The 12744-nt window shown below is 44.6% G+C and overlaps 1 protein-coding gene across 2 annotated transcripts in view; it reads right to left on the bottom strand.

The window, feature by feature from the left end:
- The window catches only part of ror1 (receptor tyrosine kinase-like orphan receptor 1), an 87365-nt gene that overhangs the window by 36465 nt on the left and 38156 nt on the right, over window positions 1-12744 (bottom strand). Inside the window, exon 1 of one of the 2 annotated variants that reach the window (XM_035412674.1) lies at window positions 4056-4091. The exons of the other annotated variant lie outside the window; for it this stretch is intronic. The gene's annotated coding sequence lies outside the window, so the exon portion shown is untranslated. Of the gene's footprint in view, window positions 1-4055; window positions 4092-12744 lie in introns of those variants that run through there. 2 annotated transcript variants of the gene reach the window in all.

Raw genomic sequence — 12744 nt, 5'->3', positions numbered from 1 at the left:
TCCATTTTGGGGACAAAAGAGCAAATAAAAAAGACAAGTGCAAATAAACTTTGAAAACCTGTTATACTCTGAATTGCAGAGTGAGAAATGAGTTTTATAGCTAATGATGTATGACCCTTGAATTTTTAATTTTTTAATAGTAACACACAAAAAATGTTGCTTTTTTAATTTGATGTAAAATACATTCTGTATTATTTTAATGCCAGTTACAGAAACACCCTTTTTGACCAACTAGAAATGTGTTCTGGTCAACATATATAGATAGCCCACTATTTGTGTTTATATTAAGTTAATGTACTTGTTGTAGTACATGGTCCACAGGGGCCAGGAACTGCATATAACCTTCTATACATGTTCTGTATGACTATACACTTAAAATATTAATCACCATTTAAGGAAAACTAATTTAAACATGATTGAACAAGGAAAACGAGCCATTTCCCTTGCTGTCTTTGCACATTAAATGTGCATTTTCTGGTGAAGTAAGAAAGATGCAAAACATCTTCCAAGGAAAGGAAAAGGCAGAGATTTTCCCTAACGGCACATATGAGTTTGCAATGGGTTTACTCAAAGGAGAAGGTGAACTTTCGATTAAATTGGGGGGAACAATCATCTGTCACCGGCCCAGTGCGGATTGGACTCTCCCCAAATGTATGAAGGAGAAGCACCCCTCGGGGAGGACTGGGTCAAAGAGTCTGCAGTTACCACACAAATGAAAAGTCTGCCAAAAGACAAAGCGTAGCGCGGAGCCCTGGTCTGACGGATGGACCAGTTGAGGAAGGAAAAACACACTGAAACAACAGACTGAGGCTCCATCGCACATTTAGCATCTTCTTTAAGGGTCGACCTGAATGATGAATGGCCCATCTTCATACGCAATAAATTGAGTTTTACTAACTTCTGACTTGTTTTTTTTATTAAATAAAAATTTGTAACACTCAATTCTACCAGAGGAAAAAGGCCTGAACAAAAGGTTGTATGGACTTTGGGAAGCACCTTACACAATGCAGTATTTCTGTGGAGTGAACATGATGGAAGTATCAGGTGAGACGATGGAAATGGACTGGAAATGGTTAGGGCAAGATGGATTCAATGCGATGAGAGACCAGGGCCAGAGAAACACACTGGTCCCATGAAGCAGTCTACTGAAAAGCCCAGCATTAGCCGTTTGTGCACATTCCAGTTTAGGAGGGCTTAACAGTTTGTGAACAGCAGATTCCAGTATGTCGGTTTTCAGATATCGTGGCATAACAGCCGCAGGTGTTTCAACAATTCTGAGAGCTGAGGCCCCCAGCACCAGACCTGAGATGGTTGCCCGTCACCTCCCATAAACTCCGGTCGAGGTAGTACAAACTCCCCTCAACCCCAACTGAACAACCCAAGCACCCTGTAAACTCTTTGTAAACCGACGCATTAGTTCTCACAAGGTCTAACCCAGATGAGAGAGAGAGAGAGAAAGACAGGCAGTAGACACACAAAGATCTCTATTGTATTACCTCATTTCCTGTAAGGGCTTGCAGTGAAATCTCCCGGCTTGCTGAGATAAAATACATTCCGCATGTAATATTTTGCTGCTGTGCGGCAACATATTGTTCCTATTCTTTGCTCTTCATCAATATGCCAGGGCCTGGGCAGTGCTGCGAGGGTGATGTTTTAAATTGTTAATAACATACAGGTAACCAATACTGGCCTCCAGCTAGAGGAAGCTTCCTCAGACTGGAGCGGGATCTGGGCCTGATTAGCTCCTTTATTCCTGTCTGTGGCTAGGCACCTCACACTAAATCTGCGCCGTTTCATTTACATCTCAGTAATTGGGGACACATGTGAGCTCCGGCTTGCCCTCTCACCCTCCCCCCCCCCAGGATAGACTGTCAGAGCCCCGATAAGATCAAATGCTATGTTCAATTGAAACGTTCAGGAGTCAAAAGGTTTTGTTCCTTAATAAAACAACAACAAGGAAGAAAAGAAAAAGAAGGGATGGAACGGAAAGGAAAGGAAGGTTGGGGACTGCGTCTGTTCCCATATGGAACATGTTTACAATAATATTCTGCCTCACCGATAGTATCGTGTGCCTAAATTACGTGGATCAAATGTTCTCATCACAATATCATATTGTCCAATATTTGTCTCTATGGAAACAGATTAGATTTTCTCTTCTGAAAACGTAGCCTAGGATACATTTGCTATCTAATAGATTTCTTTTTAACGTGGTTCTCTTCCAAGGCAGGTTTATTGGTTTCCAAGAGTTGGATTTCTTTTTGCAGACTGGCCACTTAGAGAAAACCACGACCAACAGATTATGAATTCAAAAGGAATTAGGCTACATATTATGGCTTCCACTGGGAACATTGCCAAGGTGACATTTTGTCACATAATCATTCCAATTGATTGATAAAACATAATCATGAATAATTATGAGGCTGGGCTGTGTCTGATTATATAGCAGCTGCCAGCGCATATTTTTACCAAAAACGCTCCCTAGAGTAACTAAATTTTTAGTGAATGGACAATGGAACCCTGTATTGGCAAACTTTCAGATTGCCAGTCAAAGAGAGTAACAAGATCACATTATGTTATAACCTTATTTTACAGATCACATTTCTATCCAGAAATATAACAAAGAGATTTAAGGAAAGGTCTACTGGGTCACGTGTGTGGGGTATCAGATACTCTACCTATTTTTGCTAGAGTGCAACTGACCCCCCACATTTTGCCATGCATGGAGAATGCAGAAACACAGCAACAGCAAAGCAAACATCGAACATTTCAAAATTACGGTGTGCTCACTGATCAAATTATATTCTTTTCTGCTCTGTGAATTATTCTGGGGTTAATTCGAGGATCAGCGCCAATTGTTTCCCTATCTGCTATCATTCAGTGAAATTAGAATAAAAACTTCAATTTACCTTCATCCTTTGCATCAAAACCCTTCTGCCATATTTAATAATTTTATGTGGTTTCCCCCACAAACACCAAATATTCACAATTTTATAAACAGTAATTGTAGGATACTCTATCAAACAAACTAACAGCAACCATATGAGTGCAATGCAACAATTAGCAGAAATGTGCATTTTGCAAATTATTATCTGAAGAGTACGTCCAGTCCAGTTCTATATGACTTGCATTACTTGCTCACAGTTGATCTCCATTCTGGCTCCAAACACCAGCAGTGCATTTCAATACATATGATTCTCCACATCTGGAATTTCGGCTCTGAAGTTGATCCTGTCTACATTATGCACTCTTTTGAAGCAGCCACTGCTGACAATACACAGAGGCCCGCCACCCCCCTTCCAAAATCCCTCCACTCCCCCGCTGCTCAGACTGTTTTATCAAGTCTCCAGTGACCAGTAATGAAAGTAAAAGGGGAGGTGCGTCCATGCACGCGTGTGTGCGTGCGCGCATGTGAGGATGTGTGCATGTGTGTATGTGTGTGTGTGTGTGTGAGAGTGAGAAAGTAACAGAGATAAATAGGGAGAAGGTGAGGTTTGGAGGGTGGGGAAAGATATTGGCTTGTGAGGCTTTTAGACAATCTGTTCCTGCACTTTAAAGTGTATTAGTCAAGATTACTCAGCTCAAAGAATCTCTGACTTAAACACAGCAGCCCATAAATTAGAAGAGAGGAATGTCTAACTGTCTGCTCCAGCCCCTCCAGAAACACTGTCACTATTGAGGAAATAATTGCATAGTCCTTCCACATCACTGAAGGAGGGGTAAATGTCTTTGATTCATCCCCAGATCCATTGCTTTTTTCCTCCCCTCTTTCTTTCCCAGGCAGTTCATACATTAAATCATATACACTGGTGACCTTATATTTAAGCAAAAAAAGCACAGCGCATTACTATAATTCTTGCTCGCTGTCGGCACAGCCTTCAAATCCATAAACAACGTGAGTTTATAATGTGCATTCTTCAGGAAATATATCATTTTATCAACCGTTTTCTATTTTCTACTAAAACCGAAGTGTTTTTTTCCAGCCATTTCCCACTCCAGTTTATAAAAGCTTAAACTTTAAATGGAGATGTTAAGTAAAAGCTCACACCCTCACTGACCTGGGATTGCTTTGAAAACAGTCCATTATTCATTCCTTGACCCTTCCCTGGCACAGGGACACCATCCCCGCTGCCACATCCCTCAGAGTGGGCAGGGTCAAGGCCCGCCGACCCCTCTGATGGCTTCTGCATGCTGGGGAGGGACTGGGAGAAGCAGACAGCCGGCCAGTAAAACACTAATGACTTTTACAGCTTGTGTAGTCTGTTTGTTCGGCCTGCCCACCAACACTCCTGCATTCATCCCAACAAAGAGGCGAGGCGCGGCCCCAGCCCTACGACACTGTGCTCCCGTGGCGACCCCACTCACAATGGGCCTCGGCCCTCGCCGTGACAGCCACTCCAACCCATCCTCCGTGGGCCACTCACTTCTGCAAACAGCAGTGGCTGAGCCAAAGCCCCTTTTCACCCACACAAAATTACAGGGACTTGACCTTGGCAGGCTCAACCTAGGGCCTGGAAGCCACACAACTTTTAGTAAATAAACCAAATTAAAGGACAATGTAGCTGCAACAAAACAGAACTTACTGACTATTAGTAACTAGCATGTTTTCAGAAAATTCTGATTACAGCGTATGTTAACAACAGAATGTCACAGTAAGTTCCATGTCTGTCATTCAAAGAATTAAAAAACAAGCAACAATGCTTGAGAGATGAAAGGGGTAAGATTATTACTGTAACAGGTAAAAGGCCCTTCATAATTTAATCCATACCCTTAGATCCAATTAGAAAAGAAATTCTAGCAAGGTGATGGAGCTTGAACATAATAAGGCACATATTCCTCCAAATTCTCACAGGGTCCATTTACATGCACACTATTACTCCAGCCATACTCCTATTATGGCAATACTCTCTGACAATTGAAATAATCCAGGGAGTATTCCTGCCTCTCAGCCAAGGCATGCTGGGATAGGCTCCAACCCCCCCCAACCCCCCCACCCCCAGCCACAGACCCAGACCAGGAATAAACGGATTCCTGGATAGATAATGGATGGACTGGATGCATTCTTTCACAGATCTTAATTTGGACTGTTTTTGAAGTTAATTTTGCTCCTTGTATTTTGGTGCCATTTTTTCTTTGTTAATGTTACTGAGAAGAGGCTAGACGGTCAGAAATCAGTATTTTCAATGCTTTGTGCTCTTGTACCACCGGGGTCCTTAATTTAAATGGCAGAGGGACACTGAAGGTGAGAGAGAAGAAAGAAGCCTTTAGCAGAGAGCAACCCCTTTCATGTCTTTCTGCAATACTGCGGTTCAACAAATTGCCAATATCATGGTCCTCTATGCCCTGGATGGGTTTTTAAAAAATATTTAAATAATAATAGGGGTGCAACTCAACCATTACACCTACAAGTAAGGTACATATCTCAGTCGACTAAGAACTCAAAGTTACGATCTGATGGAAAAACAAGTCCTAAGTAGGGAGAGTCTGAGTGCAGCTCCATCTGTCTCCTGAGTGGCCCTGATCACTTGATTAGAGGGTCCAACAAGCTGTAAATCCATCGAATTCCAGTGCAGGTCACAGCAGCGAGAACAAGGTTTGTGCTGTCAAATGGCATCAGTTGATCAGTGAAAAATTAGCCCCGGCTCAAAGAAACAACAGACACCTCCTCACATCGAGTTTGATGCGTTTTTTAAAATCTGTTTTGCCAAAGTTTAATGAAACAACATTTAGTAGAAAAAAAACAGACTGCCACCAGACAGTGAACTTTTGTTAACCCCCTTTCATGCCTGAGGTGCAGTGTGAGAGGGGTCTTGTTGCATGCAGAAATGATAACGCTTTGAGAAGGTGTAACTGTTAAGTCAATTTACTGGCTTTTAATCGAGGGGCAGCGGCTGGAAAATTATAGACAGATTTCAGCTTTACAGGGGGAGCTACCAAACAGACACCCAGAATAACAAAGGGTTTGCTCAGACTAAAGGCCATGAGATATGACTGGCCGTGAGCAGGCAAACTGGGACCCACTGAGAACACTGGCCAAGCCAAATCAATCTCAGTGGAGACAGAGAGCCAGGCCATAGACGAATGATACATAGCCAAACACACAGATAGAGAGAGATCAGATAAAGTCATTTACATGCAGCTCAAGGAATTCTGGGGGGCATTGGAGAGGTGCAGAAAGGAAAACTAGATTTGGGACTTTTTCTAAAGGTCTGTCCAGGTCAGGCAGATAAAGATAGCTATTCCTGTGACTGCTTAAAGCTTTAAGCAGAGTCGATCGTAAAGCCTTCTAGGAAATATCATGGGGTGGGCCAGCAGGACATTGGCTACATTTTGTGGTTTATACCTCCAGTGATCAGTCAACTCATCGGTGCTTCCCCTCTGAAGACTTTAGACCCCGTGAGTGAGTTTGCAGTTCATCAAAGCTGGAATACTGTGGCTATAGAAGGACATATAATTACATTCTCTATAAATTTCTCACTTTTGCAAAGATAACTTATAACTCTTTACTTTACTCTAAAATAAAAAAATTTTACTTTTAAAAAATGTCACTTTAAAAATACTTTTACATATTTGCTGTTTCAGCAAATATGCAAAAGTATAAAATAATCAGTGTATCATATTTGCTTTTACCAGGCGCAGCTCACATATCGTTTTACTCTGTAGCCAAAATGTCTCCTGTTTTCTTCAAAACACCTTTTGTTCTTCAGGGAAGACTTAAAAAAAAAAAAAAATCTAAATGAATTTTTTTTCAGCATTACTAGCCTGTGGTATTCTATTTCCAGGGCAATCAACTTTGTTTGTTTATCTCTGTTTCAAGTGTGTGCTCCTCTTTCCTGGTGACCTGCAAGGCACCATGGGACACCAGAGCGAGTGAAAGATCCATGACGGCACAAGTCTCCTAATATCAGCGGCATGGAGGCAGGATTGGACGCTGCTGTGCACATGTAATACAATCGCAGTTACACGCTGGCTTCCAGGCTTAAAACATGGAATCTGTTAAGATCAAATAATTTGACTCACAGTATAGCAACCTCTACAGGTGCCAGCACGGTGGAGGACCCACAGCCGTTGTCCCTCCAAATTTCAGTGGCCATTTTGAGCCATCGGCTGACCTGGAACGCCATCTTGGAAAGCCTTCAGCATCAACACGTACACCATTAAAGCTCATCAAGTGATTGCCTTTTAAAAGTTGTGCAATTACAGCCATAAAAACCACTCTGCTTCAGAAGTCTTGCCAAGAACATCTAAATCTCTTGTTTCCGTGAGCTGAATATCTCCAAATTAATTGCTGACATTTTAATGTAATTTGGCATGGCTGAATGCAAGAGTTTATTTTTTCGTTATTATTTGAAATACTGACGTAACCTAAATCTGCTCTGTGAAACAATCCAGTACAACTGCAGCCTACACAAAAATAAATGCAGACTATTTACATTGAAAAAAGCACATTAGTGATTCAAAACCACGTGCATTTAAAGGAATGAAACACAAGTGAAATTCTTGCGTTCTATTTGAATTTCCAGGAACTCCCACATCTACTTTGCCACCGCCTGCCCAACCACAAGAAACACAGCCTCACATGGCAGTGCAGGACCCACCTGGGGGGGGGGGGGGCTCACAAGAAGAGCATTACAGCTGCCCTACCTCAATGCCACAGGCCGGGGGAGGTACGTAAGGGGAAACCAGTGTAGAGACGGCGTGGCCATAATAGTTGGGTTTCTCTGTCCTCTTCTCAAAGAGGAAAAACTAATTCCGCCATGCCAAGGCATTTCTTTCCATTCGTAATCCGCCAGATGTCCCGATGACTTAAAATCCCTTAATTTCATCCTCAGGCCAGGTAATGAGGGGTTGCGGGCAGCAAAGGCAGGTAGTCAGGCGATAAGGAAAAAAAACGGCAGGAGCCAGATATCAAAGCCAGCATGATAAAAGATGGCGGGAGGAAGGTGTTGATGACGACTCTGCAGCTAGGTCGGCGGCGGAGGCGCTGGCTAAGGCAGCGGGCGGGGAGGCGGCCTCTCCCTGTGCACCGGGGGAAGCCCCAGCTGTGCAGTACCCATGCCCGCAGCTCACATAGAGCTTACAGGACTGGCTCCTAAACTTTTACAGTCCCATATTATCCCCCACTCTCTGGGCCTCCCAGTGCTGTACAGGACGTGGTAAACACACAGTTCTGCAGCTACGCCGCACTGCATCCTGCTCTGTGACAGAGCTCACTGGCTGCTCTCTTAAGAATATGTTAAATGCATGGCATCAGTCAATGTACTTACCAGTAGAAGACAGTAAGCACAGGATGAGTTCTACTCAGCTGCCCTGTAGAGGTTATTAGACTAATAGCAACTGTGTTCAGTCACAGTGCTTTCCTGTAAAGGACAGTAAACACATGGTAACCCTGTTCGGTCACTGCTTTCTTGTAGAGGATAGTAAACACATGATAACTGTGTTCCATCACTGTGCTTTTCTATAGTGAATAGTAAACACATGGTAAGTGCACTACAGCCAAGGTCACACAGCAGGCCAGAGGAGGAAAAGTCTCAAAGGAGTGCAGACTTAAAGGGAAAAGCCACCAGGTCCTCTGGTCTGAAACGTTTCCAAACATGCTCAGTAAATGATTTGACAGGCTTCCTCAGGCTTTTAACTCCATGCTCAATATTTAAGCTAGCTGCCTAATAGAAACTGTCTGCTATGTATTGGATTGCAGGGTGTAAGTATGCAGAGTGTCATTACACGTTAACAGCTTCAAAGCCGACCTTCCTCTGAACAACGCGGAATGGCCAATCACTTGAAACTGTTTTATGAACAGAGTTCTGTTACAGAATGCGACGGAAGGGCTATCACGTTACGGGGTTTTTCCACAAGATCAACACATTCTCTCGCGAGCTGAAACGACAGGCTTCCTGCTGGTACCTATTCACGCTCGACTAATCACGTTATTATTTGTGCAATGCTGTCAAAATAAAACCATTATGCAGAGGGGGAAAATACAGCGGAGTGAATTATTCTGCTTAATAGCCCGTTGAAAATGAAGTGTACAGAATTGAGATATTCTGGCGTTTGGTTTCCCGCGCCCCGTACAGGCCAGATGCTGGGGAGGAAGCAGAACTAACACACAGCAGCACACGCTCACAGCACGCACTCGTTTTACAGCAAAATAAGAGCTCATAAACACAATAACCAGCTCTTTATTCTCACACTTGTAGGGGTTTTACAAGCTGCGGTTGAGCTGGGTGCCTGTGTGCGCTTGTGCCACTCTGCTTACCGCACTGACAGTACACTGTACTTAAAGGATACGCCTGAGCTCAATATCACACCCTCAAGGCTATTCTTCTACTTAAATCTTTACAGTGATAACTGAGCTTCCTGCTTCATCATCATACACCACCCCCTACCCCTCCCCACCCCCTTCCCCTCCCCCCGCACACGCACCCCATCAGCGGGCTAAGTGCAGCCGCGGGCCTCAGGTGCCGCTCACACCCCCTACTCTAAACCCTGCTCGTCTTCACGCAGCTGGACGGGCGGAGCGGGGGGGGTGGGGTAGTGGTTTTTAGTGGCCGACGGAGCCGCGCTCCCAGGTGAGCAGGCGCAGCGGAGAGCGCGTAGGGGCCCCGGTCCTCCCGCCCGCCCGCGCCTCAGAAGGCTGACAGCGCCGCGCCGCGAGCGCTTCAAAGAGCGATGGAGCCGCCGATATCCTCCAGCGTCCACGGAGCGCTCCTGTCAATACCTGCAGCCCGTGGGAAATCTGGGATTTGGTGTCCTACCTGGGGCGTGTTGAGGCAGGATTAGCGCGCTGATTTAGAGGGCTCTGCCTGCTGAAAGGAGTCACAGGGCGCAAGGCGGAGCTGGATTTAGTGCTTCAGGGCTCCTCTCAGGGTGCGTCGGGAGATGTAAATAGCACAGTGTGCTGTGTGCTGGCACTGATCGGGAGAGAATGCAGCCGTGCCCCTTGATGGTTTTTTTGTTTCGTGCAATCTCAGCCTTGTTTTGATTGGACGGGAAGTCATCCGCAGACGCGCGGCGGGGCCAATGCGCGCCGCCAGCTGAGCGAAGCAAGGCCACACACGGCGCTCAGCGGCACCTTGAGGAACGCTTTGGGCCCGTCTCCAACGCGGCGGGCACGGGGACCGGGACGCGCGGCGTTCCGCCTGTTTGCTCAAGCGCCCTCTTCGGGTCTTCGCAGCACGACGGCGGAAAACCGAAAGCTAATGGGTCAAACAGACCGTCCCTGCGGCTCCTGAGCACACACAACACGGCCCGCCAACGCCCAACCCACGCCGCGTCCGTTTACAGCAGCGGCCTGTCGATGGAGCCTTTCCCTTCAGCCAGATCCCTGCCCCCCTCTGTAAAGGACATGCTTATCTAATTAGCAGGGATCCACGGGCTGCGTCGGAGGGCAGGGGGGCTGCACCATCAGCGCTCGACTCGCTCAAACTTGGCCCTAATCACAGAGGTACCGTGGGTATGATGAGGAATAAAACATTATTTGTGGAAGAACCCTATAGGCAACACGAGGCCTATAAATTTCAGGATGTGCGGGGGGGGGGGAATGGCAGCCGATGTAAAATATGATATGCTAACAGCTGTAAGGTCGGCACTCCCAGCCCCCCGAGGGCAGCTGCTCTGATTGGCATGTCACTAATTTGGGTTCACGCTCTCCACCTATCTCCCATCTCCGCGCGTTCTGATCTATTTTGACAGCACTTTAAAACTTTGCGGTGAATACCCCGCTTTCCAGGGGGAAACCTGCTGGGCGCTGGGCTCCTAAGTGCACTCCATTTCAAAACGCATGAGGCGTGACGCCGACAGGCTCCCTCTCCCTGCACCGGGCACTCATGAAGACGGAGGTCCTCCAGTGCGAACCTCCGCCAACAAACCACTCGCAGCGGACTACAGCCCACCACACAAAGGAGCCATTGGCCAGGCCTGAGACGGGCAGATTCATCAGGGAGGATTAACTCGAGAAGGGCCTTCTGACGAGGCACAAGAGAGAAGATGATTAAAAACCGAGGGCATGAAGCGGGTGGGTTTTTCCAGTTAAGGGCTTTACTGATGATGAGAGGGGGTGAACAAACACTGAGCACAACAGAACGACAGCCTCATTTAGTTATAAAGTCCAGACCTGTTATTTAAACTAACCACATAAAGTAACTTACACAGTCTTGAATGGACAAAAATGTTCCAATATTGCAATACAAGCGGTGATTCTTTAGCTTGTTGAGAAGTAGCATCAAGTTGTCTTGGCATTCCAGCGGCTACCATAGCAACTCATAAAGCAAGACCAGGTATTTACACTCACCTTGGTCGCATAGGACCCCCCCATTCCTTTCTGAATAAGTACAGTACAAAGCCACTGATCTAATGTACAAGTCCAGCATAGCTTTATCTTTTTCATGCACTCCTCCACTTCAAGCTGAGAAAATCTCTCCTCTTACTGTTTCCATGCCCTAAGGAAACATTGGCTGCATTCATCATCGCTCACAAAAACCACTCAAGATCCAGCAAATTCTTTCTTGTTGTACAACTGAATCACCTCATAAGTAATTATGTGTTAAATAAATCCCCTATAATCCATTCATTATGTGAGTGTCTGTGATAAGTAACCTGACACACTTACTGGCAATGCAACAAGCTATTTATTGCTGATGGGTATCTGTGACTTGAAAGAAATATGCATAGCTTTCAAACATTTAACCTTTGAAAAACAACATACAAAAAGAATTCTTCATAAGTTAAAGATAACTCGTAAATTAATCATGAATGAAACAGAATACAGTTCTGCCAACAACAGGGTTACATCAACCTCTACTAAAATGAATAAAGTTACGAAGTGCATAGTACCATGATGCACTCCAGAAATCAAGCCTCAGTAAGAGATTTCATTAAAAGTTTTGCAACAGACAAAGCTATTAGTAACTAATTAATCGGTTATAATATACTGGGCTTTAGCTGGTGTACAAGCTTTAGGGAATATAATAGGTAAACATTGTTTTTCTCCACCGAGTACTAATAACCATATTCCTAACCATTCAGTATAAATATATTTATATATCTTACCTGGACAAAAATATTGCAATGTTTATCAGACTTTTGGAGATGAAATGGAGTTGTAAAAACCTCATCAGACAGAAAATAAGCCAATGTTAATGGTTTCATTATTTGGGCCATACATGTTACAATTAAAAAATATTCTGTTCTTAGCAGGTGCAGTTAAACTTATGTTCATCACAAATGAACTACAAAACTTGGGACACAGCCTCTGTTAATGAGAGAAGCACACTGTATTTTGTGATTCAATATTACATACCTGTGCAGGCACAACTCTATCAAGCCCCTTTTGTATTATAATGTCAGATTCTGCAGGTGGCCCGGGGTAAGAGAGTCTGTTAATCCTGTCAGGTCAGGTGTTAGCTCAACAAGAGGCTGTTGTGACTCAGGGAGACAGCTCTGTAATTAGTCAGCTGTGATGAGGCTGGAGCACCAATCACCCGCCACTTTCACATCACAGCCCGTCATCTGATACCACAAACACCAATGAGACGCTCAGCCTTGCGTGTCACACAATATACTGTACACTCAACGCATGCTCATCAAACAATTTATAATCAAGAAACCAGGTAAGGTGAATAAAATGTAATCTACTGCCCTGTTGAGAGTTAATGCAAGAACAAAAACCATGAAGGAGGTGATAATGATAAACAGGATAGAAAAATTGTGTCTGGCACTGACAAAAATAGCACTTAAAAGAATGAAAGA

Source organism: Anguilla anguilla, chromosome 4, assembly GCF_013347855.1.
Source record: "Anguilla anguilla isolate fAngAng1 chromosome 4, fAngAng1.pri, whole genome shotgun sequence".
In the NCBI taxonomy this organism is placed as follows: Eukaryota; Metazoa; Chordata; class Actinopteri; order Anguilliformes; family Anguillidae; genus Anguilla; species Anguilla anguilla.
The sequence above is the reverse complement of the archived record's forward strand: the minus strand, read 5'-3'. Positions and strand labels throughout refer to the sequence as shown.